The 7,762-nt window shown below is 41.8% G+C and overlaps 2 pseudogenes; both read left to right on the forward strand.

The window, feature by feature from the left end:
• Positions 1 to 1,698: 1,698 nt before the first annotated feature.
• On the forward strand, positions 1,699 to 1,828 carry LOC125999678 (uncharacterized; annotated as a pseudogene).
• Positions 1,829 to 7,276: 5,448 nt separating this feature from the next.
• LOC125999682 (uncharacterized) lies at positions 7,277 to 7,406 on the forward strand (annotated as a pseudogene).
• Positions 7,407 to 7,762: the final 356 nt, after the last annotated feature.

Here is a 7,762-nt window from a genome sequence, read left to right on the forward strand (position 1 = left end):
TTGGTTTTAGCTTCTTGCCAGGACATGAGAATTGGGACAGAGAAGGTGTTCTTTAACTATGAGGGCTGGGTGGTGGCTTATTGAGGCAGGAGGCCGGACTCAGTCTACCTAATGCTCTTAATGTCTGCAGTTCCAAACTGGCATGAAAGTGCATTTAGAAACAGGTTAATGTTGGCCAAGTCATCAGGTCCAACCAAAGGACAGAATCAAGAGCATGTGATTAAGGTTCTGAAATAGCTAGGGCCAAGTTCAAGTTCCCTGGCACCAAGAAGATCTAGGCCTCCAAGAAGTGGGGTTAAACTTGGTGACTGACAAGCTACTCATGCCAGATGACTGGGGTGAAATAAAACCTCAATCATAGGTCTCTGGGCAAGTTTTGGTTAGCAGACTAGAGGAGTTTCAGATCCTCTAGATCCCTGTTCTCCACCCAGGTTAGGCTGTGAGTCAACCTTCCACCACGTTTGCTTCTTGTCTTTGTAGCTAGCTTCTGGCACCTGGTAGCATCCTAACAAACAGATTCCATTGCTTCCAAGTACCAGGAAATGAGGGGCAGGGCAGGGATTAAGTCGCTTTTCTAGCTTGGAACTAGCTCCATCCCATACCTGATCTATAAGGGGTTCCCCAAGTACTAAAAAGGAGTTATTCATGAGAACAGAGCTAGGAGTAATTCCTGTGCACTCCAAAATATGGAATCACAACAAAAGGAATAAAAAATTTAGTCCATCCAAGAGTCATGAACAGCTGAGTTAATGTATGATGACAACGGTAGTAAAGGAAAGAACTTATTATTAGGATTGTGAGAATATCTATCCAGAAATCAGAGAAAATGTTATTTATTTTTATTAAGTTCTATATGTATCAAAGGTGACAATAAATGCCTATTAAAATTATGAAACAAATGTAATGGAGATGAACACTCCTTGCATTTTTTTTTTGGTTTTTTGGGCCACACCCGGCGGTGCTCAGGAGTTACTCCTGGCTGTCTGCTCAGAAATAGCTCCTGGCAGGCACGGGGGACCATATGGGACACCGGAATTCGAAACAACCACCTTTGGTCCTGGATCAGCTGCTTGCAAGGCAAAAGCCACTGTGCTATCTCTCTGGGCCCACTCCTTGCATTTTAAGTAGCTTAAATTATGCATCAACAAAGTTCGAGTGCAATGAATGACTACTTGAAATAACAAACTAATGCAAGACATGTAAAAATGAAGCATTGGGCTGGAGTCATAATTTAGTGCGGAGACTGCCTCGATTGTGCTGACCCAGTTTGATCTCTGAGAACTGCCGGGAATAATTCCTGAGCTGAGAACCAGGAGGAATTTCTAAGTATTACTGGGTATGGGCCAAAATCCAAACCAAAAATAAAATAAAATAAAATAAAATAAAATAAAATAAAATAAAATAAAATAAAACTAGTGCATGAAAGACATTTGAGTGCATGGGTGGGGGTGTAGTGACTTGTCTGACTTGTCCATCCCTGACACCACAAGTGGTTGCTCAATACAATCCTACCCACTGTGCTATCACTTTGGCTTGGGGATATTTTTTACTTGTTTCAGGTCTATACTCAGAGGTTATTCCTGCTTCTGCATTCAAGAATTGCTCCTGCCAGGCTTGGGATAACATATAAGCTCTCAGGTATCAAACCCACTATTCTATATCTACTGCCCAGCCTGAATGTATTTTAGAGCTAGAGAAGTGCAGCCTTAAAGCCTACCTCTGTCCCGTGAGGTACAGTGTGAAGAGGCTGCCAACAGCAAACAGACTCCGAGTTGGATGAGAAGCCCATTACTGGTGTGGGTCATTCTAAGTGCCTTAGGAGACAGTCCTTAGCAATAGACGTTCATATATGCCTAATGATCTTCCTGTCTGAGGTTCCAAACTGGCATAAAATTTCCTTTGAAAAAAGGTTCACATTGGCTAAGTCCTCATGTCCAACCAAAGGACAGAATCAAGAGCATGGAATTGATTAAGTAAGGCTCTGAGTTAGCCAGGGCCAAGTTCAAGTACTCTGGCATCCAGAACTTCTAGCCCTCCAAGATTTGGGGTTAATATATTCATTTGAATACTTGGTGACTGACAAGCTGCTCATGCCAGATGACTGGGATGAAATACAACCTCAATCTTGGGTCTCTGGGCATGTGTGGTTAGCGCTCTGGAGGAACCTCAGAGATGCTCCTCTCCATCCCTTTTCTCCACCCAGGTTAGGCTGTGAGTCAACCTTCCACCACTTTTTTTCTTTGTTGCCAGCTTCTGGCACCTATTTGCATCTAAGATGTGGATTACGTTCATTTCAAGTACCAGGAAATGAGGGCCAGGGCAGGGGTTAAGTCACTTTTCTAGCTTGGAACTAGCTCCATTCCATCCTTGATACCACAAGTGATACCGCAGTTACCAAAAGGAAGTTATTCATGAGCACAGAGCTAGGCTCAATCCCTGCGCACTCCTAAGTATGGACGGAAAATAAAAGGATTAAAAAATTTAGTCCTTCCTCTCATCCAAGTATCATGAACAGCTGAGTTGGTGGATGAAAACAAAGGTAGTAAAGGAAAGAAATTATTATCAGGAATGCAAGAATATTTAGCTGGAAATCATAGTAAATATTTATTTTTATTCTGTTATATAGGCATAGAAGGTGACAACATATCTCTATTTAAAATTTATGAAACGAATGTAATGGAGATGAACAAGGTACTGGAATTAGAGTCTCTAAAACCAATGGCAAAATACCTATGTGATAACTGCTCTGGTCCATCAACTTCTATTCTGTGGAAGTACACAACACTATCCTTATTTTCTGGGGTACAATGATTCATGGCCATGAGCAGCAGATGGAGGAAACCAGGTTTCTTTGTGTAAAAGTGGGAGTTTATACCTAAGTAAGGAAGATCGTAATGTGCAGGTGGACTAAGCCATCAGCATGCGTTTTAGTCAAAGGAGATGTTATATATGTAAAGCAGAGGGTGACGAGTCAGGAGAACATGCAGTGGTTAGGACGAATACCCAGCATATACTGTGGTGAGGCTTCATTCCTGGCACCACCTGGTCTCCTGATCACATCCAGGTGTGGCCCTGGAGCCCCATGAACACTACAAATGGACCCTTGGAGCTCCTTGATTTTCACAAAGGTGGTTCTGGGTAGTTCTCAGAACTTCCGGGAGGAGCACCTGAGCACAGAGCTGTGCAGAGCCCCCCAACACTGTCAGCCCCAAAACACGAAAAAGGAAAAGCAAATAAAAATGTATTTATGTGTGAACACACAGCTTAATTCAACAAAATATATCCTGCATGTCAGCTGAAAGGGCCCTGAGACAATAAAACTCCAGGAATAGCAAATTTACTGCCCTAGAGAGTGATATTGACTACTATTATTCAGTAAACTAACAAAAAATCTTAAGGAAAAAAGCTAGGGTCCAGAAAGGCTGTAGGGTAAAAATGAAGGCAATGGATATATGAAAAGGAGTTACAAACACATCTATAATTACATAGCACATAATAAATAAATTACATAGAACATAATAAATTAAATAAATTTGGAGCATTTGGAGTATAAAGTTTGGAGTATTTGAGGGCATTTGAGGGTGGGGGTTAATCACTTATAGTGTGGAACTAGCTCCATACCAGCCCTGCCACCACATGTGGTACCCCAGTACCTTCCTACACATTGTGCTATCACTTTGGCCTGGGGACAAATGTTTAGTGTTTGGGGCTATGCTCAGGAGTTACCCCTGGCTCTACATTCAGGAATTGCTCCTGCCAGGCTTGGGAGAACAGATGGGCTCTCCAGGTCTAACCCAATATTCTATAACTACAGCCCCAATGGGGACATATATTAGAGATAGAGAAGAACAGCCTTAAAGCCTACCTCTGTCCCGAGAGGTACAGTGTGCAGAGGCTGCAAATAGCAAATGGACTCCAAGTAAAACCAGATGCCCATTGCTGGTATGGGTAATTTCGCTTAACTTTGGAGACGGTCTTTAGCAATAGACATTCATATCTGCCTAATGCCCTTCCTGTCTGAGGATGCAAACTGACATAAAGGTGACTTTGGAAACAAGTTCTCATTGGCCAAGTCATCATGGGCAACCAAAGGACAGAATCAAGAGCATGTGATTAAGGCTCTGAGCTAGCCAGGGCCAATTTCAATATGCTTGGAACTCTAGAAATTCTAGGTCTCCAATAAGTAGGGTTAATATAGATATTTGAAAACCTGGTGACTGAAAAGCTGCTCATGCCAAATGACTGGGGTGAACTACAAACTTAATCCTGGGTCTTTGGGTATGATTTGGGTCCTGACCACAGTAGAGACTCAGAAGTGCTACTCTACATCCCTGTTCTCCCCAGGTAAAGAAGGCTGTGAGTCAACCTTCACACCATGTTTCCGGACTGTCTTTTTAGCCAGCTTCTGGCCCCTGGTAGAATCCTATTAAACTGATTTCATTCATTTCAATTAACAGGAACTTTGTTTTTGGCACAAGTTCTCCAACATGGGATGGTAAGGAGTTCCTCTTGGCTCTTCACTCAGGAATCAATCTTGCAAGTGCTCAGGGGACCAATACGAGATGGAAGGTGTTGAATGCATTTTGGCAAGGTGCAAGTAAGTGCCCTACCCGCTGTACCATACTTATATTCCCTAATAATTATCCCGCTCATTCCAAGTAACAGGAATTGTGGGCCAGGGCAGGTATTAAGTCATTTGTCTTGCTTGTAACTATCTCCATTCCTCATTGACACCACAAGTGGTACCACAATTACCATCAGGAGTTACTCATGAGCACGGAGCTAGATATAAGCCCTGAGCACTCCTAGGTGTGGACCCAAAACAAAAGGAATAAAAAGTTTAGTCCTCCATGTTATCCAAGAATCATGAAGAGTTATGGTACTGGATGAAGTCCAAGTTAGTAAAGAAATAAGTTATTGTCAGGATCATAAGAATATTGATCCAGAAGTTGTAGTAACTGTTATTTATATTTATATTTTGTTTTATAGGCCAATTCATTGATACCAAGGGATTATTCCTGAATTCAGAAAAAATTCCTATAGGGACTTGGGAGACCATATGTAGTGCCAAGAATTGAACCTGGATCAGCTGCATGCAACGTAAGTGAACACACTGTTCTCTGGCCCCTCTAACTATTAATCTTCTCCTCCTTTTTTTATGTTTTGGGCCACAACGGTGATGCTCAGGGGTTACTCATGGCTATGTACTCTGAAATCTCTCCTAGCTTGGGGATCCTATGGGACACTGGAGGATCGAAGTACCGTCGTTCTATGTTAATGCATGCAAGGAAAATGTCCTACCACTTGTGCCACCGCTTCGGCCCCCAAGCTGTTGATCTTATGATTACTTGCCTAATCTGATTAATTCAATGTTTGAAACAATTCATTTTCATCACTAGTCGGTATAATAGACAAAAAAAGGGGCATATAATTTTTTCAGTAAGTACAAAACTATATTTGAAAAAATTCAGATCCATTTCAGAGTTTGAAAAAAATAATAACATGGAGAAGGGCACAAGGTTACTATATTAATGCTGTTTACTTTATTAAATATCAGTATTCAATGGAATTTGAAATGCAATTAACAATGCCAATTTACAATAGTACCCAAATATTAAAACACGCATAATTCTAATATTATATTTATTTAAACACCATGATTACAAACATGGTTGTAGTAGTTGGATTTCAGTCATCCCCTTCACCAGTGCAACCTTCCCATCACCAATGCCCCCATCTCCTCCATCACCCTCCCTCCACCGGTATTCATGCCAGGTATTCTCTATCCTCACTCACTGGCATTGTTATGATAGTCTCAGTATAGTTATTTGTCTAACTGCCCTCACCACTCTTTATGGTGAGCTTCATATCTTAAGCCAATCCTTTTGGCCCTGTCTCTGGGAATTTTATCAGGGTGGTTACAAAAGTGTTTGTAGTTGGGTTTCTGGCACCGAATGCACACCACCCCCATCCTTCACCAGAGTAACTTTATCCCTCCACCAATGTTCTCTCTTTCCCTCCTCCCACATGCCCAGTCTATCTTCGGGACAAACATTCTATTTCTCTCTCACTAACACTGTCATGGTAGATCTCAGTGAAGTTATTTCTCGAATTGTACTCATGAATCTTTGTGGAAAGCTTCATATTGCGGAATGGTCCTTCCAGCCCTCATCTCTCTTGTCCTGGGTGTTACTACAATACTGTCTTTTATTTTTCTTAAATATCACAGATGGGTGAGATGATCCTGTGTCTCTCTCTCTCTGACTCATTTTACTCAGCATGACAGTCTCCATGTCTATCCATGAATAGGCAAATTTTCTTACTTCTTTTTTCCTCACAGCTGCATAATATTCTGTTGTGTAGATGTACCACAGTTTCTTTATCCACTCATCTATTGTCGTGCCTCTGGGTTGTTTCCAGATTCTGCCTAATGTAAACAGAGCCGGAATGAATATAGGTGTGCAGAGGGCCGTTTTGTATTGTGTTTTTGTGTTTCTAGGTTATATTCCTAGGATTGAGGTTTGAGCTAGCTTTAAACCATGAACAATGCTGAGTATGCTCCCCCAAAGACTTTACTGAGTGAGGTGAGTGAAGGTGATTATCAATGGCAGAATGAGTCACTACTGCCAAAGGGGTTTGGGGGAAAGTTATCTGCTATATCTATATTACTCGCAGGTTTTAAATTTGGATCAGTACTGTCGGTATATCAAATGATCACTTCTTGCATTTTAAGTAGCTTAAATTATGCATCAACAAAGCTCAAGTGCAATGAATGACTACTTGAAATAACAAACTAATGCAAGACATGTAAAAATGAAGCATTGGGCTGGAGTCATAATTTAGTGCGGAGACTGCCTCAATTGTGGCTGACCCAGTTTGATCTCTGAGAACTGCCAGGAATAATTCCTGAGTGAGAACCAGGAGGAATTTCTAAGTATTACTGGGTGTGGGCCAAAATCCAAACCAAAAATAAAATAAAATAAAATAAAGCTAGTGCATGAAAGACATTTGAGTGCATGGGTGGGGGTGTAGTGACTTGTCTGACTTGCCCATCCCTGACACCACAAGTGGTTGCTCAATACAATCCTACCCACTGTGCTATCACTTTGGCTTGGGGATATTTTTTACTTGTTTCAGGTCTATACTCAGAGGTTATTCCTGCTTCTGCATTCAAGAATTGTTCCTGCCAGGCTTGGGATAACATATAAGCTCTCAGGTATCAAACCCACTATTCTATATCTACTGCCCAGCCTGAATGTATTTTAGAGCTAGAGAAGTGCAGCCTTAAAGCCTACCTCTGTCCCGTGAGGTACAGTGTGAAGAGGCTGCCAACAGCAAACAGACTCCAAGTTGGATGAGAAGCCCATTGCTGGTATGGGTCATTCTTAGTGCCTTAGGAGACAGTCCTTAGCAATAGACGTTCATATATGCCTAATGATCTTCCTGTCTGAGGTTCCAAACTGGCATAAAATTTCCTTTGAAAAAAGGTTCACATTGGCTAAGTCCTCATGTCCAACCAAAGGACAGAATCAAGAGCATGGAATTGATTAAGTAAGGCTCTGAGTTAGCCAGGGCCAAGTTCAAGTACCCTGGCATCCAGAACTTCTAGGCCTCCAAGATGTGGGGTTAATATATTCATTTGAGTACTTGGTGACTGACAAGCTGCTCATGCCAGATGACTGGGATGAAATAAAACCTCAATCTTGGGTCTCTGGGCATGTTGTGGTTAGCGCTCTGGAGGAACCTCAGAGATGCTCCTCTC

The sequence above is a fragment of the Suncus etruscus genome, chromosome X (assembly GCF_024139225.1).
Source record: "Suncus etruscus isolate mSunEtr1 chromosome X, mSunEtr1.pri.cur, whole genome shotgun sequence".
Lineage (NCBI taxonomy): Eukaryota > Metazoa > Chordata > Mammalia > Eulipotyphla > Soricidae > Suncus > Suncus etruscus.